At 39.1% G+C, this 27,830-nt stretch overlaps 1 long non-coding RNA gene across 1 annotated transcript; it reads right to left on the bottom strand.

Annotated features, from left to right (window-relative positions):
- Positions 1–4,188: 4,188 nt before the first annotated feature.
- Positions 4,189–21,274, bottom strand: LOC309891633. Its single transcript, XR_014319534.1, has 5 exons — positions 21,166–21,274; positions 20,212–20,274; positions 19,486–19,687; positions 13,827–13,901; positions 4,189–4,692 (listed from the first exon to the last, which is right to left on the bottom strand). It is a non-coding gene; the product is annotated as an uncharacterized lncRNA (long non-coding RNA).
- Positions 21,275–27,830: the final 6,556 nt, after the last annotated feature.

The raw sequence follows: 27,830 nt of genomic DNA, 5'->3' as shown, positions 1-27,830 counted from the left end.
ATTTATTGCAGCTGGGAAATTGTGGTTTACTACAGCCCCTGGTTGACATTAAGTACACTATAGAGCCAGAAGAGTGTTTACAGGCCTCCATTATTGATTCATGGGTATTTTCTGCTTGTAGCTCTGAAGTAGAAAACTAAAGCTATATTTAGGAGATGGGTTTTTGTTGTTGTTGTTGTTTTCCACATATAGAAGCCTGATCTAGAACTGCCACCAAAAGAAAAATGATCATTTTCAAAGTTCAGAACTAACCAGTAATTTATTTCATTACTTCAGCAGCAGCATGGTCTATATTATAATCTACCCCCCCCCCCCCCCCCCCCAGCAAACAAAACGCTGCATTCATTTGAAACTTTTAAGTGATCAGCAATACCAGGAATAAGAGGTTCACACACTCCCCCTCATCTTCCACCACTCCCCTAATCACTGGTAATTAACCTGTATCTGGCAGTTGTCACAATGTATTTTAGCCATACTAAAAAAACTTCAGGTTTTGTGTCTCTAAATTTACAGCAAGTTTTGGCACATAAGCAAAGAATATTTTCCCTATACTACATATAAAGACATCATCAGCCCCTTTCTGTGGTGGTGCAGTATTTTGACCTTTCTTTATTGAAATATGCATAACAGGCCAGCAAGAAGTGCTACTGCAATATAGTTTAAGCTATGGCTTTGTACTTCCAGTCTATTATAAAATCTAAGTTATGTATCCCACTGGAACAGCTATAATTGAGCACACAAATCAAGTGCAAGGACAAGAGGCTCCTGACAGAAAGAACAGAATCAGAGGAACTGCCTCATGACTCTTGCATAAACTGAGCATCTTATTTTTTAAAGTACTGAAGCTTAATGCAAAAGTAACTAACTTTCACCCCTCACAAAATCTGCTATGAAGTTGAGATGGTTTTGAACTGTAAGTCTACTTCCTGTCCAAAGTGGGAATGCCCCCACAGTTGCAGTAGCTTTAAGATTTATCTTCACCATGTTCATCTTTAGAATCTTCTTTTCAAGCCAACTCTCTATTGCAAAGCAAGCATGTCAAAGGGAAAGCCATCTAAACAAAAGCAAGTTCAATACTGCTTCTTGAGGAAGCTCATTTGAGCTACTGCTCCTACCATGAGAGACACCTTTGACAACTTTTAACTAAAGTGAAAAAGCCATTTCACAAAATTAGGCTCTGCCCCTCCAAGGATCTATCCCAAGCTGAGACAGGAGTGCTACATCTGCTGTGGTCATCCACATACTTCTCTCACTCATACTGTTCTTTGAGCTGCTGCTGTAGGCCTGCCAAGGGCACCATGGTACACTTAATAGAAAAGATCTCCACTGCTTAACCTCAACAGGCTGGGAAGAATCATCTCTTTTTGATCATTTTGAACCTGGCATTCCCTAGGTCTCTTACTGCATAAAGCAGGACACTGTTGTTCCCTGCTTTCTACATATCAATAATAATCAAAGACTAGGCTGAGTGAAACTCCACTTAGAAAATGCATAGGATCTTCAGATGAGGTAAGTCATGATAATATTGAAAAAACAGGAGGTAGCATGTTCAGATTGTGAGAGGTTTGGGTATATGTTACGTTCATAATATAGTATATTCACAATACAGAATCATTATATTCAATGCCTGCTGCAGTGTTAATATTTGAAAAATCTATTGTTCTTGACATCATGATACACAGCATATACTGTGAGGAAACAAGCATGAGAAAAGTAATTATTTGGAAAACAGAGAGCTGGGGAACATAAGAATCCCAAGCGGGCACACATCTCCCCTTCCTGCAAAGTTACATCACTCACCATTCTTTCAATGCCATTCTGGAGGAGACCATGCATCTCACGAGAAGACCTCACCCACGACCTTCAAGGGCAAAGCCCAGGCTTCAAGGCTCTGCACAAAGGGATAAAAAAATTACCAAAAAGAATTACCAAAAAGTATCCAAGGCCTGGCCTATTTTGACTTTCCTTGCTTTAGGAAGAACTTGCAGCATGATGTATCTGAGAATTAGAGACTGTTGTTCTGGAAGCTTGGAAGAGCAGGTGCCCATTTGGATTGCTGGGTCCCTTTCAAAAACCAAGTGCCATAGGATTTTTGCTATAGCCCTAGATTAAGCAGAAGGGAGATAAATTTCATTCCTTGGATAGAGAAATAAAGATAATAAATCTTTGATCAAGAGGAAGCTGTCTTATTAAAAACGAGAATGATGCTGTAGCTGGAGGGGATTATGACACTCACCTAGGAGGAAAAAAACTCCTGTTCCTGGCTTCTGTTTTGATACCAGGGCCTCATCAGTTGATGTTGGCTCAGGAGTCATTTGTTGGCTGTAATTACACCTTTCTTCCCCCTTTGCCAGCTGTTTCACTTTGCGTCTTGACACAGAGGGTTCAGAGCAGCCTGCAGGTAACTTCTTGCAGCTCTGCCCTTACGCACGTGTCCTCATGTGTGTGCTGCTCAGACTCACATTATCCATCTGTACATTAAGAAGAGTGCCTGCCTTTTTTTCTATGTTACTGTTTTCATATCATTTATGAATACATGTAAAAAATACCATAAAAGAAAATTACTTACAGCATTATTTTCCTTGTCACACCATCATACTGAGGAAATCAGGCATAGCTTTTGCTTCACTTCTCTGTAAAAGTCTATCACTTTTTTATTTTTATTTTTTTTTTCCTTCAGTATCAAAAGCAGAGCTTTGTAGGACATGGTTAACCTAGAAAAACACAGGTAGATGACGCAGTACAAGATGGCACTCGTACTGTGAGATTCCTGCTTTTGTTGATGCTATGCATCTTTCTGGCACTCTGTGTGTAAATTGATTTAATTCACCAATGATATTTTGGAATTTCCTATGTGTGCTAAATCACAATAAAAGTCATCTGCTGATGGCAAAGCCTCTCAGCTCACCAGACTGCAGATTCCTCCCCATCTGTTGGCTAGGGCTGTCCAAGACAGCTGAAATCCACTTGAGATTGAAAAGGTGTGAGCAGTAAATAAAGGGAAATCCTGGATCACCACAGAGCGTTCAGCGCCCACATTTTGAACTCCCTTGGTCCCTTCTATGTTTTGTTAAGATCATATTTCTTCATGCATTGCCTGGCTTAAAAGCCACCGTAAATCTGTGGCTTGTAGCAAGAATAACAGAGAAGGCACTGTGTAATACATGGGGCTATAACTCCATCCAAGGTGCTCAGGAGCAGTCATAAATCAGCAAAGCAAAGCTTTGTCTAGAGAAGTGGGCTGGAGGCTGAGGTAAGAGCAGTTGCCATCCTCCCCATTCTCTCTGCCCACCTGTGGTGGCCCCCGGCTGCTGGAGAGAGCCCACCTGCAGTGGCCTTCCTGCTGCAAAGCAAGGAGCATCTTAGGGGAAAAAGAATAAATGAAATCACAGTTAAATGGAGTTTAGGGAAAGGGGTGAATTACAAGTGTGATGGTGGAGGTAGAGTAGTGAAAGAACAGGTATGTGGGAGGGACATGGACAGGCAGATGCCTGGAAGAGTTGTAGGGATTACCCATGACATACATGAGGCAAGAGAAAAGAGGCCAGGTAAAAAGGCCTAAAAGGGATTATACGGCATTTCTTACCACTTTTAGTTTCCTAGTATTTCTCTTAAAAGTGGTGTTTTCCATGAAGTAATATCCTTTCAAAGTTATTTGTCGTCATGGTTGTGATTTTCAATCATTTATGTTTTCTCTCTTTCTCCCTTTCTCTCTTTTGGGATGAGCTTTGCCATGTCCAGTTTGCTGACTGGAACTCATGTAAGCTTCAGTTGAAGTCACAGATGTACCTTGTTTGTTTAATTTTCCTCCAGTCTCAGCTACATGAAATCAATTACCTAAAATTAAATACTTTTATTATTTGAAAGAATAATTATCATATAGGGTTATTCTTAAAAGGAAGAAAAAATTTTAGAAAAATATTCACATTTTCTAACTTAAAGTATTCATTCAATGTTTTTAATTTCTTTATAGGATTTTATTCTAAAAAAAAAAAAAAAAAAAAAAAAAAACCTAATTGAATAGGCATGTGTAACATATAGGCAATAGTTAGTCATATAAGATATGACTTGATCATTAATTCTTTTCCTCACAACAGGGAGTAGAGGGGCAGGCACCAACCTATTCTCTTTAGCGACCACTGATGGAACCTGTGGGAATGGTGTCAAGCTGCAGCAGGGGAGGTTCAGGCTGAACATCAGGAGATTCTTCACTGAGAGCTGTCACGCACTGGAGCAGGCTCCCCGGGGAAGTAGTCACGGCACCAAGCCTGTATGAGTTCAAGAAGCATTTGGACTGTGCACTTAGTCATATGGTCTGAATTTTTGAGTAGACCTGTGTGGAGTCAGGCGCTGATCCTTAAGGGTCCCTTCCAGCTTGGGATGTTCTATGATTCTGTGATTCTATGTTTACATACACTCAACATGGTGAAGCTTTGACAAGACCCACCCAAGGCCAGACAAGACCAGGGTGGCCACGGCCTAGGCATTGCCACCAGCAGCCAGACGGTGTTTAGTCTGGTTTAGCTTTCTGCTAAACGCTAAACCAGTCTAGTTTAGCTTTCTGCTTCTGGGCCTGCGCACTTTTGGGTATATTTAGGGACTGGGCTGTAGGCAGCCTCATGAGCAGACTTCTGTAAAAGTTGATAATGCAAACTTCTGGGTGGCATCTTCCTCCTTCTTCTTCTTCCTTCCCTACAAAAAAAAAAAAAATAAAAAAAAAATTGTAACCTCAACACAACTCCCCATAATCTTCTCCCACATCAGTAACAGCGCAATGCCATGCTGGTCTTCTCATCCTCTCCCTCAGTTGATCCCTCCCAAACTCATCAGGGCAGCTAAACAGCAGAGGAGAGACCTCACAAAGTGAATTAAATTAGAAATTGCAAGTAGTAAACAACCAACACATTCTGCTTTTTTTTTTTTTTTCTTTCCTTTTTTTTTTTTTTTTTCTGTTTTCTTTCTTTAGTGATAGACAGCACTGGTTAATCAGAACCAGAAACGAACAAAACAACTGACCAAAAAAGATTTCTAGGGTTCTTCAGGCTTGGACAACGGAGATAAAAGTGTATTAAATACTGTTGAAAAATTACACTTCATTCTGTTACTGACTTTGTTGGAAAACTGCTGAATGAGACTTGCCGCTGCTTAACACGAGTGCTGTACTCAGTGGGCAACAGCAAGCTGAAGCAAACTCCAGCCCCTGCTCTCTTCAAGTACTGTGACGTGCTTACCTCCCCTTGGCAGTACCTGCACAAACTAAGTCATCGTGTGCTTTGACTCACATAGAGTCAAACCACTTCTTTTCTCCCCACTGCAGATGTTCTGCACAGTTCAAGTAGCTGTACACAGGAGCACACGATGATCAGTTGAGGGTATTTTCTTTCTGCAGCTATTTTAGCTTAATGTTAGCAACAACTGTTCTTATTTTGGGTTCACTTACTTACCCAAAGTAATGTAGATGCAGCTCCCCCATTAGAAACTTGGAAATAGCTTGAATAAAAGACACAGTACCATATTGTGGATCATACAATCTCCTTCTCTTTGCTCTAATATGGAAAGTCTTTTATGTGTGGGAACTTTCTAAAGAAGATTATTCTCTTTTTTTTTTCTCATATTTTAATAAAATTTGGGAACGATCATTTCTTTTTATTACCTTTTCTGTCACTTGGTACAATGTGACAGAAATGAATGTCTTAAAACGGTCTTAAAACATAAACTTTGGAAAAAATACTGAACTGCACAGGGGAATGAAGTGGAAACTAATTTGTCAATTCAAAATTCAAAACATTTCTGAATTTTGATAAGGAGAGCGAATAAGAGTTTAATCTCTAAATTCTGGACCATCAACCATTAAATTTTACCCGTGGTAAATGGAAAGAAAAGAAAAAGAAAATATAACTGCAAGACATGTTCAAACTTGAGGGGAAAATTATTTTTTTTTTTTACATTCTACCTGATATCATATGCCTAACTGTGATGTGACAGTAAGCCAAACCTAAACAAAAATGGGACCTCTGGGATTCCCCACCTGATTTTCAAATAGTTGCTTCTGGAACACCATTTAGCAAGTTCACAGGGTAGCTTTTTAGCAGATGTAAAAGACACAGTACCAAACTCGGGTGAAATGCAGAGAGGAGCGTGTGAATGCAGCCACACGAGAGTCATCTGCTCAGGAAGGACTGTGAAGGCTGAGATGAGGTTGGAACCCCCCATGCCCTGGGGTGCAGCAAACAGGGGTTTTCTCTTCACAGTTGCACAGGAAGTGAGATGTTTTCATCACTAAAAGCAAGTCGGTTGAAAAACCTGTCTGGCAGTGTGAAAAAAAAAAGACTAAGCTGCCATTTTTCACAAAAGCTAAATGCCAGTTGCCTTCTGTGAGAGCAGGAATAATTTTATTTTCAGTTTAGATGTTTACGTTGAGAATGTACGAAAGGCACTTTTATTTGTGTCACTCTTAAGTGCATCAAGTATTTCTCTCTTCCAAGTGTTAATTAAAAACATGTACTAATATATAAACTGCTGCACACTTTCAGTTGATTGAGAGACCTTTTTAACACACTAATGCCTTTGTTTGTGTTATAAAATCTCACATGAGCTCCTCAAGGATGGAAATATTATTGTTTACATTTGAATATGCAAGCTGGACAGGGAAAACCTCTAGTAAGAACCTCAGGCCCTGGCTGGAATACAAAACTAAGCCACATCAGGCAACTTGGTTACAACTTGGTTGTCTCTTAACCTGCTTACTCATATGGTTTTGATTTGTGTTGGAGACTGGGCATGAACAGTATTCCACAACCAGACAAAAGCCTTATTACGATCAAAAGCTGAGCATGACTGTTAATCATTACTGTAAATTGTAAAACAATCAAAAGTGCCAAAGTGACTTAAGAGCACAGATCTATTTGAAAATCAATGTACTTTTGGCCTATTTTTTTGATGCTGTTGTCCTGCTCTTTCAGCACTGCTGGCACAGATTTTTTTGGTAAGATCTGGACATCCAAGTCACTGAGTACCATACCCTTGCAGACATCTTCAAATCTGCTATGCACTGCAGTGTTCTAATGGAAGTTACCTTCATGGATTAACTAGAGACACACTTATCAGAGCCATGCCAGGGCAGCTTTAAAATACGTTATTAATCCTCCCGTCCTTCCAATTTTGTATGCTGCTCTTAGGACAGGCCTAATTTTTTATTTTTATTGTTTCCCACTTGCTGCATTGATGCATCCCACTTGCTGATTCCACTTGCTGCATCTGCACTGCAGCCACAAAGACTTCTGCAGCTCAGCTGCCCACAGCCCACATCTCTCTGCAAAGCACACGGTGTGGGAGGTATCTAGCCCAGCAGCTCTCCTTCCTTGGCATCACCCCCTGTGAAACACCAGCACAGCATGGTGAGAACAAGGCAGGCAGGCACAACCAAGCACTCCAGCCTTACTGCAGACAGCTGTACCCATGAGCCTGGGCTGGAGGAGCTGGGCTGTGCTACAGACCAAGCCTGGCCACTGTGGGTTCCAGCACTATAGAAGACAGTGGCATTTGGGTGCAATCAGGGTCTGTGGGCAGCGCTCGGAGGCCATGCAAGCACATCCTGGGTGTTGCTGGCAGACACCCCTCTCTGCCAAGAAGAGGCATGCCTGCCTTGATGGCAGTGCAGTGGTACCAAAGGACTGGCTGGCAGTTGTAAGCACGCATGCTCTTGGAGCTTGTGCACGTGGTTAAATGGCCTTTTTCAGTGTTGTCTACTCCAGCCCCAGCTGCACCTGTGTAAAATCAATGGCATCAGCAGGATTTATCATGTTGCACAGAAGTAGGTTGTCGCCTCAAAGCTAACATCCTCATGAATGTACCAAATCACAAGAGCAAATAGTTTGGATGTTTTTCCTTGTATGCTTTTGTAAAGTTGGTTTCCAGTATTTTCACTTCAAAAACTTCCAAACACAATAGGTGAGTGGGGCACAATTTGTTTCATCCTGTTTTTGACTGGCCTTTGTATGCGCCTAGATGGAACTTCATTTCCATTAAGTGTATTAATTCCTGTACTAACAAAGACCAATGTGTAGAGCTAGAAGGGAACAGCCCAGGAGAGCAAACATGCCTCATGTAGAGAGAGATGTGAAGACACAAACACACCTTGTGTCACCCCTGCAGTGCACTGATGTCTCTCCGCTCTGTGTGCAGTGATGCAAGACGTGTGGGGAGCTGCTAGATGTGGCCATTGGAGCTGCTGCCCTGCCTCCTGACAGGCAAAAGTATGTGGCCAGCTTTCAGCTGGATGTCTGCTTCTGATCTGCCTGCCTGGCAGAAAACATGAGGTCAGTGTAAGAGGTAGAATACCCCTACTTGGATGATCATTTGGTGGTATTTTTTTTTGTCCAAAAAGTATGTGATTTAACTGCAGACACTGGTCAAATTCCAGCTTGTATAGCCCCACCCTGCTTTTGCCAACTACTTTTTCAGTTTTAATCTAATTCTGCATCCTCCCATCCCTTCCCACCTTTGATTTGCTCTTGTATTGCATGACAGAAATTATTTCTTTAGTTATCTTGATAACCATTATTCCCATAACTAATATGCATTCATATTCTGAGAACTGCATAGCGTTAGTTACAGAAAACCTCCAAGCCCAAACAGGTTTCAGCTGTGACAATCTCTAAGGTAACCGCTGTGCATGATCACATTCATGGTAATTAGCAATATGTTCAGACCTCACCTTCTCTGAATGGTGCATACTGTTTTATCACAGATGACTTCAGTTAAAAGTTTTATTTTGTTCTCATTTAATGTTTGTCTCCTGTTTGAAGAACAGTCTTGGGAACAGGCAGTTTGGGGAAGCTCTTCGAGCACAAGGGAAGGTGCGCATTTTTTCACCATCTCTCCCCTGTAACCACAAGTGCAACTCTTGTTTTGCAGTATGTTGTGTCATACATTGAATCTGTATCAATGCTGACTGGCATACCAGCTATGGTCTTAGCGCATTTTTGGATCCTCTCCCAGTATAAATCCCCCTTGTAATTTGCTCTTTCAGTCGAGCTCCCAGTAACTATTTCTGTGTTCAAGGCTTTTGTCCTCTCCAGAGTGGCTCCAGAGGAACAGCCCTGCAGCGGGCACTTCATGGTACCTATGCACAGTAGTAGTACAAATTTTTGCAAGTGTGGCTGGTAGCACAGACTTTTGCTAAAGTTACCCAGCTTGTCTAAAAACATTTCCATTTGTTTTAGTCTTTTAGCAAATGGAGTCAAAATTTTCATGCTGGACATCTGTTTTTGGAGAATAAGGAAGTTTGCACATGTTAAAACAAAACTCAAAAACTTACCAGCCTTGTGGAAGAAGAAGTGTAATGTTCCACACATACTTGCTGCAGAAATCTAAAATTTGTAAATGGTGGCCTTGATGGCAGGGAGCTGGTTGATGTTTATGTTGTATATATGTGTACTTTCTCCTGGGCAGAGAAGGGGAACAAACAACTGAAATCCTGGCCTCACAGAAAATTCTGTGCCCACTGCTTTTCGCTTAGTCTGTTATAACCAAATGCAAAGGCTTTGTCCCAGCAAGAAATACTCAGCCTCTCTTCACTTAATGCTGTTGTTGGACTAAAAAACAATGTTTAAGCAGATACAGATTATAAAATTGCATGCTACGTAGCTCATGATCATGTGCTTTCCTCACACCTAGTGAGTCTGCACAAAACAGTGCATGACCTCAAAAAAAAAACAACAAACCAAACCAACCAACTAACCAACCAAAACACTCCCCTCCCCCCAAAATGCTGACTTGAATTAAAAAAACAAAAAAACAAACAAACAAACAAACAAACAAACAAAAAAAACCAAAAACAAAAACAAAAAAAAACCACTTTCCATAACAATTCTAGCCCAGGCTACTAATGTTTTGGTACAAAATTTTCTGTATACAACTCTGGAAAATATTTGGCACTATAGAGTTGTTCTTTCAAGTTTCTATTGCTGTTCCCATTAGCTGTAATGACACCTACTGCTAAGGACAAACCTTATTAACCGCAGGCTTGCACGCTGCTAAATATAGGTACATGTTTTTGCATTTACTGTAGGTCCCAGTGAAGAGAACGCTATGGATTTTTTTGGCTCTTTGTTTTAATGGGATTGCCAGGATGACTAGAATCTGAAAACTCACAGCTCATTACCAAGAACGAAATGCTGACCCAGACAGAGACGGAAGACTTTAAAATGACTTCAGAGGCAAGATCTAAAAGGCTGTTGTAGAATGTGGAGAGTACTTTCCCTCTTTTCACCTCTTCCTCCAGTACAGAACATTTGCTATGTATTCAGTATTTACTGAATGTAAAACTAAGCTACAAATTTCCAGGCAGTTTTGCATCTTGGAGAGAAGCAGGATGTTTTAAGCTACACACAGTGCAATCACTACTCTCACTCATCTAGGATCTTTATGCTGCAGCTATGAGTCTGCATTTTCAGTAGAAGAGTTCAGGATCTGCAACACATGTCCCGGAGCCCTTGAACATGGCCAGCATGGTAAGTATCCCTACAGCAGTTTTAAATTAAGAGATCCTCTTTAAACAGCAAGAAGAAAAGAGAAGATTAAAAGCAGCCACAGTATTGCCTATTCTATGTTTTTCAGACACAGTAATTTTTCCTCATCTACCAACTGCCTTTATTCCTATGAACAAGAGTCAAGTAACATTCCTAGCCATTTATTAAAGGTATTAACAAATGACCCTGTTTTGAAGTGTTGAGTGACCTCAAAAACCTTTCGAGTCCAGATATGTGTGATATTTTTGGATGAGAGAAGCAATAAAATACCCAGTTTTGCTGCTGAATGTAACATCAGGGTTCTTTGTTTTTTCTTACCATAGATGTCTGAGCTTGCCTACATATATGTAAGAGGGTAATGGTTTTTATGTGAGCAAGGCTTTCTTTTGTATAGCATTTGAGATAGGAATAGAGGATTACAACTAACTAAAATTTTCATTCCGCTTTACATTAATCAGATGCTGTGTAATCAAAATATACACAAATGGCTCTACATAACCAGCTTGATACCCCTGATCTTAAGGTAACCTTAAGTTTTACATGATTCATATTTCCTGGTATATTTTGCACGTGGAAGAATGATTTCAGTGCCTAGAACTAAAACCAGCACCTTGTTGCTATATTCCCCTTCATCCACAGATTTTTTTTATTTTTGGTGGGGGGAGGGGGTGTAAGACTATAGTTTGTATTCTCAAAGCATCTTTATTGGATCTAATATTTCCTGTCCACAGTTTTCCAGGTGCAATTTGTTCCTTTTAGATAGTCAATGAATTCTCTTTTGGGACCATTTCAGTGTCATGAAATGAGACTGCCTATGAGCAACTGAGGGTAAAAAATCAATGTCTGTTTTTCTTTTTTTAAATCTGGTCCTTGATTTTAATTGTTATAGCTTTTTATTTGTAATACAAAGCTGATCTGTTGAAGAGTGTTGTGTGAGTTAATCTGCTATTTGTGAAACATTGGAAGTTTCCTGGGAGGCAGGGAGGGTTGAACAAAAACAGTGCTCTGCTAGGAAAATTTGTTGCACTCAAACTAAGATGTCAAGGAAACACGAACATCTTGAATGCACGTTCACAGCATTTTTGGAATCATTTCCCACGATAACTTCATTCCACTGAAATGAATCAGAAATGAAACAGATCAAGAACAGACAAACTTTGTAATAAGCAAAATTTCTTTAATTCATTTTTTCTCAATAGTTTAAAAAAGATCATTATTTCACAAGCAGTTATTAAAAACAAAGCAAGACATGAAAGTTAGAGCTATTAGGGACAGGGCAACAACAATTGTATGTAGACTTACTGTGCTGGTCACAGAAGTCTACTTTAGCCCTTGATTTTCTGTGAATTAAGACACTGATGTTATGCTGCTTATCAGGGAAGGCAGTAGGTTGTATAGTTATCTCCTGATTGGGGCAAAATCACTACCCTGAAACCACACAACCTACTACCTCATCCTGTTAGAGCATCAAGTAGATCTTTTGAAGAATACTAGCATTTCATCATTTGCAAGTAATATTTCCTGAACACCTTCTATCCCACATGTATCTTAGTCTTAAAAAGACCATAATTATGTCCTGTCAACCCTTCCTCAGTGTTCTTCCTGGAAGTTCATCAGAATTGGTCGGGTGACTCCACAGACAGAACTGCAGTGGAAAGCACATGCCCTCCCAAGTTAGCATTATGTAATACAAAAGTATGTTAAATCAGTGTTCAAAAACTGATTTTTTTAAATCCCTTTACTTAGGATTTTGCTAAAGTTAGTTAAGAGATGTAGGGTCTTTTTACTTAGCATTTACCGGTTCCAGGGCAGAACACGAGCAACTGGAAGACATCCTCTTTGTCTTATTATCCAAGTCATCACTTAGTTTGTCAAACAGCTTGTGCAAAGTGGGTTTAAATAACTTCTCAATCAAAATTGGCATTTTCCATTGAGTATAAACACAAATGCCACAAAGTAATGAAGAAATGGGTCAGCTTTTTACAAACAGCCACTCTAAAGAGCATGCTGGCAGTTGGAGAAAGCTGAGCATGAGCAAATCCACAGTAGACTGGGTTGTATCTCTGTGCCCTGTGACACACCTCTTCTGAGAAGATGACAAAAAGGAAATTAATTTTGAATCTAAATGACAGATCCAGGAATTTAAACAATATAAGGACATTTGTGTTCTTTCATAACCCTGCTATGAGAACCAAATTCAACATGTAGCCAGAGCCAGAGAATGTTACAATTGAAATATATTTACTTTGCCTTTTGAAGACATATCCAGCGATGATATCACAGCCACTTCAGGAAAGACAGTAGATTGTATAGTTATCTGACAGGCAGGGCATAACCCTAAAACTATACAACCTACTACCTCACCCCAAAGGACAGTCAGACTCTGATCAGATGAAAGACAAACTATATTCCCAGACAGCTGGATGACTTGGTGACAACCTAGAAGACAGAAAACTCCGGAGATAAATATTAACAGTGTACAGTCTGAAACAGTTTGCTACATACCAGCTGACATTTTGCTTAATGAGCTCTAGTTTCACATTTGAAACATTTAATAGATTTGCAACTTGTGAAGTCATGTCAGTGACAAGATACACAAGGGGAAAGAGGATACAGCATTCATTTTTAATAAATGCACTTTTGTACTTCCAGCTCTGACATGACTGCATCTTATCAAACCAGTTTTGTCACTTTAAGAAAGGCACTGTAATGACTTAGAGAGTGGATGCTGATTTAGAGGGATTGTTTAACACTGCCTTCTAGATATTCCTCTATTACCCTAATGGGGAACAGCTGAGTTTCTCTGACTGACTTTCCAAGTTCTGCATGGGTAAATCCGTAAGACTGAATCAAGAATTTGTCCAGACTGTGAGAAAATGTTACTTAAGCAACGTGCTACTCCTCAAAGGACAGTAAACCAGCTCTGAATCAATGGCCAAACTAAGCATACACTACTGTACTACATAGACTTTTGTTAATATGACTAGCAAAATTGCCACTATAGTATAATCTACTTTAATCTCACACCTATGCTAGAGTTTGACCAGCTTGTTATTGCCTGCCATCTGGTTTGATGTATCACAACACATCCCATTGAGGGAAAATCCATAGAAGTGAAAAGAACTGTAATACCACTCCATATTGTAATATAAATACCGCTTTAATAAGCAGACTTTCAAAGCAAATAACCTAACTTCACAAGCTAACTTAGTCTTTGTTAACAGTAAGCTAAAGAAAGCAATAAATGATACACACAGAAACTAAAGCCATGCTTCACTATGAAGCAGATCTCACCCCAAAGGAGGCAGTTCACATTTCAGGGCAACTGAAGTGATCTTTCACTGCTCTTAGCATAATCAATATGGGAACCTAAAAAAGAGAGCAGCAAGAGAAAATGCATGTATCATCTTCATTTCTATGCATATTAAAATAATTATAAGGTGAGTGACAGCAACTGAAAAAGCAGAGAGTAGCTTCTCTGTACATTTTCTCAAAGACAACCACGCACAGCACCAGCTTTCTCTTTCAGTTGTTACTATCCCAATCATACCACAGGCCCAGGGGCACCCCCAATTTGAAAGAGACAGGCAAGAGACAAAGCACAGTGAAAAAAAGAAAAGGTATTTTCTTTAGATTGACTCAAATGTTAAGAGCACTGCAGAGACAGGCAGAGGTATTAGCTACTGCACCTTCAAGGAACAAGAGAATGCAAATGCCTAACCAAATTAGATAGCAATGTGTTAATCTATAACAGGCAACATTATACTGTCAACTTCAAAGATCACTTCACTGTAGTGGACTGCGACCACATGTAGAAAGAGGTTACTGATTGCTCCAAGCTGTACATGTTGCATATTTGTGGCACAAAACAGGAACGGTGTAACCTTGACTTCTCTGAGACCACTGCATGAGAGTGAATACTGTACAACCCCAGATTTTGCAACTTATCGATGCCCTTGCAGGCCCAATTATTATTTAATTATTCATTAAATTATTCTTTGTATGTTATATAAAAAAGTGTAGCAGGAGAGATTTCAGCATCTCTTTAGCATAAACTGGTAATAACTAGTAACAAAGCTCTCTCTAACCTCAATTGATGAAAGCCATTTGGAAACCTCTGCAGCAGAAAGCATGACAGTTTTCTCTATACACTTAAGAATTTGAAATACCTACATTTTCTGAGTGCCAGCTTTTGGGTAAGGTCAATTACTCTCCGAATAATCACTTGAAAATTAAAACAAAAACAAAAAACTCCCGTGCCTGTTTTTTGTTTAAAAACAAGCATCTTCTTTATGTGTGCAGCCAGAGATCTCAGTATTTTTCCTAGGAGCCTGGAATTTGTATTGGAGCCTTTTCTAAAATTCTGTGCAGAAGTTGGTAAATTTTAGAAACACTGGGTGTGTACCTGTGTACTATGCAGTCACCTCACAGAAAGGGCTATAGTTTAAAACAAACCCTATGCTTATATAAATATAAACCAGCACATAATTGGAGGAAAGCTGTGTACTGTGTGATTTACTTCAAAGTGAGACTTTTGGATAAGCATTTGTTTTAGAGTGAAAGAAGAAAAACAATGTAATACTTCAGTGTAACTGCTCTTTATGCTGGATGGCCCAGTGAAAACAGTTCAAAGAACGAATTTCTGGCATTAAAAATGATGTGTTTACAGCATTGAAAAGCTCAGCCTACCCCACAGACCCAAACACTTCCAACCACCAGAAATTTCAGATGAAGATCCTTGCAGCTGATTCCAGTGACCCCAAGAGACAGATGTGAAAATACAGACCCAAACAATGGCAAAATTTTGGAAAACCTGTTATGTTTTAATGATTTATACTGCTTATCTTTCACTCATGGGTGTAATGGGAGACTGAAAAATGTTCATCCTTTTGAAAAAAATGTGAGCTTTTAAGAAACATTTCAAAAAGATTCACTTATCTTCTACTGAATGCAGCTAAGCTTTTGATAACAATGTTTAAGATTCTTCTCCATACCTGAAGTTCTGACATAATGTTGCCTTAATGTATACTCTTCCACAAAAAAGGAATAATTTGTTACTTCATAGACACTGAGATAATTATTTGTAAAGCAATATAAACCTTGTGTAGTTCTATTTTCTGTAAGATCAGTTATTATGGGTATTAGTAGTTTAAAGTATTCACTAGCAAACAAAAATGGAAAAGAATGTGCTTTATCCAACGTTTAAAATTAATTATTCTCCTGCTCTTACAAGCTGCTCATAAACTTATTTTAATTGACTGGATCACCAAACAAGGATGAACTTTAAAATACCTAATGAAAGAAAAGTGCATGTTCACTTTCTTTCTATGAAGAAGATACGAATACAAAATAACTATCTGGCAAGAGTTATGTTTCTAGTTTAACAACTGTTTAATACTAGGAAAAATATGACATTTCCATATTCTAACTCTCACTGCTCAGTGAAAAATTTCTTGGAACAGATGTTAATAAATACCTCAGCAGTCACTTTTAAAAAGGCACAGAGCCAACTCTGCTATTTCTATGATGTAATAGGAAAGATGACAGTTTTAGAGTTGGGTTGTTATATAATTAAAAGCCTTAATAATTAACAGACGCTGGGACAACACAGAACAAGCATTCTGCAGTTTCAGAGCACCTTTCACCCCAAAACTCAGAATGATTTACAAATGCAAAACTTCACTAGGATCCCAGGGGGTAGGTAAATGCCCCAGGCGTGGGCTTGAGGAAGTGCACGGTGACTGCACTGGGGAAACGCACAGCTCAAAGCCACAAGGTAGGGACATTCCCCAGCAAGGTTAAGGGTCTGGATGCAGGCCAGATCAGTGCTTTCTGGCTTGCTTCCATAGAACAAATATCTTCTGGCTTCCAAAGTCATGCAGACACCACTCTGTTCCTGCAGACTATTTGTTCACTATTATAAATGTCACAAACTTTTGCTGTTAAGAGTGGTTGTAGGGTAGATGGCTGAGGTTCTGCTGTGGTAGATGCTGAGACCGAGGGAATCTTTCTGACTGAATCCAATAGACTCTGTGCAGGAAATTAAGCTGTCACATCATCATGTGAGCTACGGATGTGACAGAGCAGTGCCATTGCAGGTAACTTTTCTGAAGATTTCAGACAGAAACCAACAGGTGGAGGGAAGGATACAGTTTCCTGAGATCCACATATGACAAACTTCACACACAGTATTTCCAAATGTATCTTTAAGTAAATATAACATACATAATACTTTCATATAGCTTGCATCCTTCAAGAAGTGAAAAGTATTTTACAAACACAGATTCTGTGAATCTGTGACTCCTTGGAAATATGATGTATATGGTAATTTAACTCACTACTGAAATAAAGTTGCTTCTAAGATGGCAAACTAAGATGTCTCTTTCACTGATTTTGAAACTTTACTGTAATTTAATAATCATTTAATAATCATTAATCATAATAATGGTTTGGGTTGGAAGGGACCTTAAAGATATGGTCCTCATGGATCCATAATGATCCTTAAGGGACCATCCAGTTCCAACCCTGCTGCCATGGGCAGGGATGCCACCCAGCAGATGAGGTTGCCCAGGGCCTCATCCAACTTCTGTTGCTGGGGCCCCAGAGCTGGCTGTGGCACTCCAAGTGGGGCCTCACAAGGCAGAGCAGAGGGGGACAATCCCTTCCCTCTACCTGCTGCTGGCCGCCCTTCTGTTGCTGCAGCCCAGGGTGCAGTTGGCCTTCTGGGCTGCAAGCGCACACTGCTGGCTCATAACAAGCTTTTGGTCCACCAGAACCCCCAAGTCCTTCTCCACAGGGCTGCTCTCAATGAGTTCTTCTCCCAGTCTGTCCTCACGTCTGGGATTGCCCAGACCCAGGTACAGCACCTTGCACTTGGCTTTGCTGAACCTCATTAGGTTCATGTGGGCCCACTTCTCAAGCTTGTCCAGGTCCCTTTGGATGGCATCCCTTCCTTCTCTTGTATCAACTACACCCCTCGGTTTGGTGTCACCTGCAAACTTGCTGAGGTGACTCAATCCCACTGTCTATGTCATTGATACAGATATTCACAGAATCACAGAATATTCAACAGTACCCATCCCAGAACAGACTCCTGAGGGACACAACTTGTCACCAGCCTTCACTGGGACATAGAGCCATTGTCCTTAATAAATTAAGATACATTCTGCTGGAACTTCAGACAGGTACAACAGGAAATATTCAAAGCATCAAGTCTCTACAGCCTCCCTCTACATTCAGTTGTTTTTCTAAAATTTGTTTCAGTTAGGCCCTGCTCTCTGTAGTTCTCTGTACAAGCATTTGTCTTTCTCAACTGGCTACAAAAGAACATTAGCCTCCATACACTAAGTTCTTAATATCTGTAACTAGGCATTAGTATAACGACACTGTGAATACGAGACCAAACTTAGCTTTCTCTACCTTTTTGAGAATATCCAAATGGGTGATCAGCTCTGGTCATGATGTTTGTTCAGTAGTGAGGTTACTTAGTACTACGGTGTACAGGTGCACTCTTTTGGTTTCTACAAACCCTGTTCACAGTTTTGCTCTGGAATGATCTCTTTGAAATCCTCAGAAGACTTTTTAAAAGAAAAAATACTCAGTGGGCTTGGGGAGCAATTCATACACCATTGAAAACAACAGTATGCCTTCACATGATCTCAGTGGCTTTGAAAATAGTCCTGATGATCTAGTACAGCACAGATTATAATGCACAGATATTGAAGGTAACATTTCTGGATCCTCAGAAGACGTTCACAACAAAATAGAATTTAGGAGCAACTGACTGCTTGTATTGAGCAGTAATTTCATCAGTTATGTAGTTGTCCACCTTTGTTTACCTTCATTAATACACAGAACATTATAGGTACTAGAATATGGTTCTATCACATAATTTAACAAAGTCACAGAAACCATTGTCTTTATCAAACTCTTTGGAAATAGTTGGCAAAAAGGAACAGTCATGAAATAAAGCAGAACTCTGTGGCTACATGTCTCTGAGCTCTGTAGTAACCTACTATGTTCCTAAAATCTTGAACTCTATGTATGGAAAAAAATGGCAACAGCATGTGAAAACATACAAATGTAGATAATTCCATCTGCCACATTGTATCTACTACAGACCTGCACAAGAGATTCCTTACTCTTACCTGGACCCATGCTAAATTCAATGAAATTCCTCCATAGAAATGAATGCTCATGTAACATGTTTCAGAAAAGGTTTACAACACTATACAAAAACGGGACATGCTTAGTAATTGCTACTTTAATGTTCTGAATGAGTGTATAGGGATCTGGCTAGCGCTAAAGACAAGGAGCTGGAGCTGGGTGTACATCACAGGAGTTCTGCACCTTCACAGACATGTTCTATACATGTTCAAAAGACGTTTCATAGCCTTAGTGCTGTAAAATGTCTTGAATGTTAAAAAGATGCTTCAAAGGGGAATGTTGTAGGAAAAAGACAGTTTTCCATCAAAATAACACCTTATTTTTCTATAATGTTTGATCTTTTCTTCTGTTTATGCAAACTGAAACACTTACACTGCCATATATTTTTCTTTTCTATAGCATTTATTTCTGAGTTTTGCTTATATAATATATAATACTCCAAATGCTAAAAAACTATAAAAGTTAGTATTCATGAGACTGACGAAAACAGTCAGCATTCCTCAAAGCTTCCACAAAAAGAGAAATTAAACCAGGGCTATTCACCAGCTACTTTGTATGTTGCGCTTGTATTCTTCAGCAAATAAAAATTTAAGGAGATACTTTTGTGTGTATATATATATATACATATACACACATATATGTGTATTTATATATATATATATATATATAAAATAAACTCCATAAGGAAAGCAGAACTGTTTAGCATATTATGAGCTATTTGCTTTGTACAACTTAAATATTTATCCTTGATGTTTTCCTAGCATAATCTTTCTGTCTGCTCACTTACCAGCCGATTTGCTGTGCTAGCCCTGGTGGGCTTTCTGCCCAGCATAAGATGGCTGCCAGGAGTGACACGGACGGCTGCAGGAGCAGCAGCAGCAGGAACTCACGCTGGGCTGCGCTTCCCAGCTCTTGATGGTAGAAATGATGATTACCAGATCCCAACGCCCAGAAATCAGGGTGAGGCCAGCAGCCAGGGGACTTGAAACCTGTGTAGAAAGGGCAAATCCACCAGGGGCAAGTGAGACATGTCTTATGACAAACAAATGTTACAGGTATTCTTCACATCTTAGCAGACATAAAAACCAAAAAGCAAGGGAGGATTATCTGGGAGATGAGTATCTGCAGTAAGAGGAGGTGAAGCTGTGCCAAATTAGGGATTGCGTCTTGTTAAGAAAAGAGATAAGAAAGCATGTCAGTTTTATTTTATCATCAGAGATGGCTAAGAATAAAAGGTGAGAATAAAACCTTTCTTACAGTAAGCATTTCCTAAACATTCATAATTAATCTCCATGCTCTATACCAGATTGAATTCATGCAGATGACACAAAAATGAAATATTAATTACTCCCCTTCCCCCAAATATTCACTTATTTCAGGATGTTGAATATTGGACTTTTTTTTTTTTTTTTTTTTTTTGAAAGAGCTGAACTCCCATAAGTCAGCTGACATCACCTGGATTTACTTAACATTTTTGAATATAAAATCTGATACTTAAACTGAGTACCCTTACCTTTGATTTTACATGTAATACCCAATACTTCAAAATTGTATCTTTTCTACTTCCCCTTGAGCCCTGTGAAAATAAAAAATCCAACAGGGCACAATCACTGGTGCAGGGAACAGTCAGGATTAGCATCTTCCAACCCATCTTGTTACTTACTTGGCCATCCCACAAGCAATTATTTGAATAATGTTTCCAAGCATTTTCTCATGAAAACAAACAAACAAACAAAACAAACGACAAAAAACAAACAAAAAAACCCACACTCACTACATAGAGAATATTAAATAAGCTATATGCTTTTTAAGACAACCAGACTTGGCTTTGTTAATAGTTGCAATTCACATGGTGTCACATCTAACCTATGTTCTACCACTGATAGGGAGCATTACATTAATTTAGCCTAAAATTCTGTATTTACATCAATGCACACTTACAGTTACTATCAGCACAAACACAATAAAGTTACTTGACTGCTAACAAAGAGTAAATTTTGTATTATGGCAGACAAATAAAATCTGTTCCATTTGTCACGATCACTTTAGATCCGTAGCATTTGGAATTATGAGTAGCATTATATGAAAAACTGGCGTATAATCAACAATCTATGTAGTATGTTCTAAAACACTGTTAAAAGTTTAAAATTAATTTCCAGCTCAGAACAATGGTCTGAGGTCTTGACTGTATGTTGGCTTGAGCCATTGGTCTTGGTTCAACCAATAGTCACGAAGCTGAAGCCTAGAAGTTTACATACAATAACATAGAGAAAATACTTGTGCAGTCTGCAACTCTGGTTCACATCCTGCCTTTCATCCCCTTCCTCTGCCTTCCTTTTGGAGCCTGAAGTGGACCCTACATGTTTCATGTCTACAGCTCCCAGGGACCTCAATGAATTTACCGCTAACAACACTGCTAACTATTGAGATGTATTTTTCCTTTTAGCTACTGTTTTTCTTTGCTTACCAGCAGATGATCTCTATGTACAATAACAGCTTTGTTATTCTTTGATGTTGTCTCAATTTGTGTTATGATTAAAAAAAAGGTGGATTTTGTCATGACTCTTCTGTTTCTGTTCTGATCCATTATTTTCCACTGAGAGTACTCCAAGCTGTGGGTATGACAAAGCAAAGAAGGCTTACATGTACTCTCACTGCACAATTTAATGAGATTACCAGTCTCATTAGCCATCCAACAAGAAGACTAGCCCATGACTCAGATCAGGCGTACGTAATACAAGCCTTCAAAAACTGAGGGAAAAATCACCAAAAAATGCTGTTCATTACCAGGGCACAATTTCACCATCACTCGCATGCTGCTGCACTCATTCAGAGGCCATGAGACCAGGTGTGCCACACCATGATGGCCCGCAGCATCACTACCTTCAAGCATGGGCAGGATGAGGCTGAGTGCCAGGGAGGCAGCTTTTGCAGATGTGTGTCCTGAGGGAGCTGAAGAGGTGCACAGTGTTCAGAGCGCCCTGGGGTGAGCGGGGCAGACACCAATATGGCACTTGTTTGCACAACGAGCACTCTTCACGAATTGCAGGCAAGGAGCTCGGATAGCCAGACACACAGCACTCACTGTTCTCAGTTCCCTCTGTGCAACCTTTTGTTTTCTCAGGTGACTGGGGCTCCCAACATATTTACTCCAGTCTTTTTACTTGAGACTAAAGCTTTCACTAGTTAAACACTAATTAATGGACTCAAACCACGGCTTCGGGTGGTGGAGAGTAAGCAGATCTTTGCCAACGTTCAATGATGTGTTAGATCCTTTGTGTCCATTATTCATGATGCTGTTGCTACAGGCTCTAATTTTACATAAACGAAAGTCACAAGAGAGATGTTATGATGAGCAACAGTGAAGAGAACAGGAAAAGAACACCACATCAACTAGTATTAAAGACACAGTTTAGTATAACATTTTCTGATTTTGAAGTCTCTTGGGAGCAGAAATATTAAACATTTTCTCTGAAGAGTGACAAGCTAAAACCTAATATCTTTAAGATGGTCTTTAAAATCAATTTCTTTATACCCTCTGCAAAACTCAATTCAAATTCCCCAAATATGAAAAATACATAATCTCACAAATTCATGTACCTTGCATTCCTTTTAGCTCCTTTTTAAGAACTAAAATTGTATCCTAGCTTATCATGTAAGCTATTGTCACTGGGACACCGGAAGATTTCAGAATTAAAAACCTGTTGGGCAAGTAGTATATTATACCTTCTGTGAAGTTAGAAACATGCTCACTGACAGCATCAACCCACCAATACAGCAAGCAGACTTGATGCCACTGTCTACAAATACATCAGTTCCCCTCCCCTTATCAACATAAAAGATAGAGTCATATGAAAATACCTGCCTTCCTATCTCACAGCTTTTGTAGCAACTACACTGTACAGTAATTCAAAATCTTCCTGTTGGAGAGATGACTTTGAAATAAGCTTCAGGCTCAGAATCCATGACATGTAAATTAACATATACTTCATAAGATATATATTACTTGTGAAAGTAGGTCATGTGTTTAAGGAATTTCTAGACTGTTTCTTGATGCAAATATTCTAAATATATTCTTGTGTTTACAGAATAATATTTTAATTATTTATCACATTTCATTTTTTAAGAACAGAAAAGGAATTGGATTTCTAATAGTCCTCATAAGGTAATAAGTCTCAGTACTTCTTTGTTACCTTTTATAAATTTATATGACATATGTTCAATCCCTAAGAGAACAGCATATTTGAAGCACAACACAAAAAAGTTGACAGAGTAGAAAAAGTTGATGTGTGAAGACCACACACTGCACATGTACAGATTCTGACTAAACGATACCAGTAAAATTTCAAATGTTGGGATTCATGGAATTTCCTCAAACTGGTGCCGTGTATCTGTTCACCTAGTTATGAACAAGTCATTACACAAGCAAAGTTAAAGAAAAAAATTTAAAAAGAGAAAGAGAGAAAGCAAGAAAGAAATAGAGTCTATGTGTTTGTAATGGGAATTGAGTTTTCAGGCCAGAATGCATATCAAGATCATCTTAATTAAAAAAAAAGAAAAAGAAAACGAAAAAAAAAAGGAAAAAAAAAGAAAGAAAAACAAAACCAAAGAACAACAACAAAAGAAATTCAAATTGGCACTACTATCAATATATCCACTAGGTGTCACAAAATAATCATACAACCAGATGAAAAGCAATTATACGTAAAATGCGTTAGTGTACTACATCAATGAAGTGCTGCTTTGAAATGAAATCTGTTAAAAGAGCAGATGCAGGAAAATGTCATGAATCTCATGAATATAGATACTGTCAGGAGTGTATGGGAACCTGAGCCATGATACACAAAAGCTGTTGCTAACCACATTGCATGTCACGTAACGGATTCACATACAAGCATATAAATGCTCCATTAAAAAAAGTCTTCTTAAATCATAAAAGCAGCATTATCAGTACTCAGAATCACAAGTCTTATGTTATTTATTTTTTTTTAATGCTACATCTAATGGACTAATGTATTATGTCAGATTCTCTACAAGTATGTGAAATTCCCTCATGACTATAGGGAAAACATTTCAAAGAAATGAGTTCTGAAGACTCGTCAAATAAGAATCAAAAAAAATGTTGTTAATATTACTTTAAAATCACAACAAATGCTAAACAGTGGAATTGGGTGTAACATACTAATAGAGATTTCTTAGATCTTGACTTTTCTTATGGAAGGGTATATTATGAATATTTGGGTAGAAGAAATCAAGAAATTAAATTCTACACTGGAGGTATTTTGTTATTTTTAAACATTCCTGGACCATTCTAAATTCATAATCATGCATGCACCTTCACTCATCCAAAATACTGACTGCACTGAAGGATCACACCCACACTGCTGAAACAGGCACTTTCGTTTCCCAAATGGTTCTACAGTTGCAGTAACTTCTTCTTATACTTGCACAAAATTTTTATGGGCCATGTAGATTGGCAGTGTGAATTTATCACTATCCATACTTGCACACACTGCACATACCCAATTAAAAAATTGTAGTCAATACTGTAAGCAACATTATAAAGTACAATAGGTAAGTTAGGTAAGAAGAGGAAACACGCCCTTGACTTTTTTTTATCATACATGTATGATCATACCAACAAGGCTATATACACTCTGCTGACAAGTGCCATTTTAAAAAGACAGTCTAAGCAATGTTAAAAACTCTTTGCCCTCTTCCGGTCGTTCAAGTCTGCTATATCACTCTTGTTTTAGTACTAGTTATGACAGAATTCAAGAACCAAAGAATAACTTAGCTTTGAAGGGACCTCTGGAAGCATCTAGTCCAACCTTCTACTCAAAGCAGGTCTGATTAGATCAGGTTTCTAAGGTCTGTATTCAACTGAGTCTTAGACATCTCCAAGGATGGAGACCAATAGCCAATCTGGGCCCCTGTCCCCATGTTTGACCACTCTTTGGTAAAAATTTTTTCTTTATATCTGACTAGAATTTTTCATGGTCCAACTTGCATCAATTAGCCCTCATTCTATTACTGTGCACCTTTCAGAAGAGTCTGGCATCATCTCCTTACCCAGCAATTAATCAGATAGTTGTAGACAGCAATAGGTCTCCCTTTTGCTATTTCTTCTCCAGCCTGGGCAGACACAGCTCTCTCAGCTTCTTGTTCATCATGTGCTCCAGCCCTGGTGAGCCTGGCAGCCCTCCACTGAACTCATGCTATGATGGTTGGCATCTAGTACTAGGGAGCCCAAAACAGGAGACAGTACTCTAAATGGAGCCTCATGAGTGCTAGAAAGTGAAGAGGATTGCTTCTCTAGAACTGATGGCTATAGTCTTGCTATTGCAGCTCTGGATGCAAGTTGGCTCTGCTGGAAGGGCACGTGGCTGGCTGATGTCCAAGTTGTGTACCAGAAACCCCAGATACTTTTCTACAAAACTTCTTCCTACACAGCTGACCCCCAGCCTGTATCATTATTGTCTCACTGATGGCAGTATATACACCACTTCTCAAATTATCAAGATTACTTTTATTTATCTATGTACATGTATTTATATATTTTTAAATTTGAAAGACCATCTTATCCTAGGCCTCTATCGGCCTTGAAGTACCATGCATAAAACAGTGTAGGAATGTGAATGTACAGCAAATGTATGTCCTATTACCTCAGCGTTTAATGCTATACATCTAAAACCCTTCATAGGGCTGGAACACTCCTAGGAAGACAGGCTGAGAATTCGGGTTGTTCAGCCTGGAGAAGAGAAGGCTCCAGGCAGACCTTATAGTAGTCTTCCAGTACCTAAAGGGGGCATACAGGAAAGCAGGAGAGGGACTCTGTCAGAGAGTGTAATGATACGGCAAAGGGTAATGGCATTAAGAAGGTAGATTTATATTATATATAGGGCAGAAATTCTTTACTCTGAAGGTGGCGAGGTGGAACAGGCTGCCCAGAGAAGCTGTGGATGCCCCATCCCTAGAAGTGTTCAAGGCCACACTGGATGGGGCTTTGAGTAACCAGGTCTAGTGGGAAGTGCCCCGGCCCATGGCAGGGGGGTTGGAATTAGATGGTCTTTAAGGTCTCTTCTAACGCAAACCGTTTTATGACAGGACTGCTAGAACAGTGTTTCCACTCAAATCTTAAAGAAGCTTTAGTTTATGACTAGGTAAGTCTCGACAGCAGCATAAAAAAAATTACTTTTGCATAAGACTGGCTTGGTTCAGTGGTCCTATCCTTGTGCATCAGTATTTCACTTTCAGTGGAATAATTTTAAATTAAATCAAGAACGATAATCATATTTTACTATCATTTACTTCTTTATATCCTCTGCCACTAGAAATAACCTTGAAAAAAGATATCCAGCCCCAGCTGTACTATTCTGGGAAAGTTTAGATTTAGATGAGAACATTTAAGCTTGTAACTACATGGTTTTTTTTTAAGCTTAATTCAATAGAAGTAACTGGTTCAACTTGGTTTCTGCTCATTAAAGAGCAGTTGGAAGGAACTGGTTAATCATTGTTTGCCATCTTCTTTAGAGAATCAACACTACAGACTCTTCTTTGTAGCCAACGTAAAACCACAATGCTCAAAGAGAGCAGAAGGAAAATACTGTTTTCAGCCACATTTTTTTTTCAGTGCACACTAAAATGGTAAATATTCTGTGGTTAACCCCCTCTCAGTCTTTGACAGCACTTTCCTCTGGATGGTAGTCTCTGTGGTACATACCACGTCATTTAGCAGTCACTATAAAGGTATAGCAGTAGTGCTGTGGAGAAGCATTAGTGGTCTGCTCAGTAACAGCTTACTCATGGACAGCTAACCTATGAAACCACAAGGCCACCTTTCAGAAGGAGGTCAGAAGGCTGCAAGCCACATACAAGATGCCACCTGTGAACTTTGCTGCAAAACACATTGTTACAACACAAATTTGCAAAAATATTAGCAACATTAGTAGTTTCAGCTTTTTTGCCATTTCTTTACTAGCAAACTGTTCATGTGCACTCCTCATCAGATTTCCTGGCCAAAAGCTCCTTTCTCCCAGTTCTTTTAGTTTTGCAGTTATCTCAGGTAAGCTCCAAATTCTCTAAAACTGTCCAGGCTATTTTATCAAAACCAGCTCTAAGTTCTTATAATCATAAAGGCCAAGACTTAAAATGCTGTATGAGTCAGGAGAATCTAAAAGAATTTGCCTCCTTACAGCGAAAGAGAAAATGGAAGAATAAAATTGGTGACTATCCATGCTACTTTCTGGCTTATCTTCCCCACCTGGTAGGACTGACAAGGTCTGTGTCATAGAGAGGGAAGCAAGTTGCCATTTTTAGATTGCTTTTGGAATCCACAGTCTTCCACAAAAAAAAAAAAGTAATTGTTTCGAAATGAGGAAAACTATATGTGAATGATGTAAAAATATTCCACTTAAACACAGAAAGATTGCTGGGAAAAGACACTTCATAAATTGAAGTTTTATTAGAATACACACTGCTAACAACTGGCAAAAATATCAGAAGAAATGCTAAGCATGAGGAAATCAACACCACTAGCTCACACCCCTATCAAAGATCTAGCACTGGGGGCCATAAGTCGGGTTATTAAAGTCTTTTTTCAAGATTGATTAAAGTTCATTTTAGTAACATCAGCAGGGAACCCTGGCTCAAATGATCTTAATATTGAGAGTGCTAAAGATTGCAGTCTTCTAGCAGAAAATAAAAGTGCGTTCCTCTAGGCCTTCTTGCAAATACAGAACTCACAGCGCATTCAATCATTAGAAAGGCCTGTCAGTGGAAATATTTTTCCTTTAAAAAATCTCATAAAAAGAACACTAGGAAATGTTCTTTCTGACTTCCTCTTTCTCAAGCCATAAACTTTAATCATCCTCTTTCTCTTAGCCGATCTCCTGAGATATATTAAACTGCAGAGACCTGCTCTTACAGATTTCTGAGACCTGCCAATGTTTTGTACAACTGGTACCAACAGAGATCTTAAAAGGGGATCATCCAGTAAACCTTTGGATACTTCAGGGCTCAGGACCCAGCATTGTTTAATGTGCACTAGGGGATTTTCAAGAGAGAACTATTGGGAGTCCCCCTCTATTACAGCTTGTAGCAAGACAAAGAAAGATTTAATGAGGACGGTTC

The sequence above is a fragment of the Aythya marila genome, assembly GCF_965140915.1.
Source record: "Aythya marila genome assembly, chromosome: 1".
Lineage (NCBI taxonomy): Eukaryota > Metazoa > Chordata > Aves > Anseriformes > Anatidae > Aythya > Aythya marila.
The sequence above is the reverse complement of the archived record's forward strand: the minus strand, read 5'-3'. Positions and strand labels throughout refer to the sequence as shown.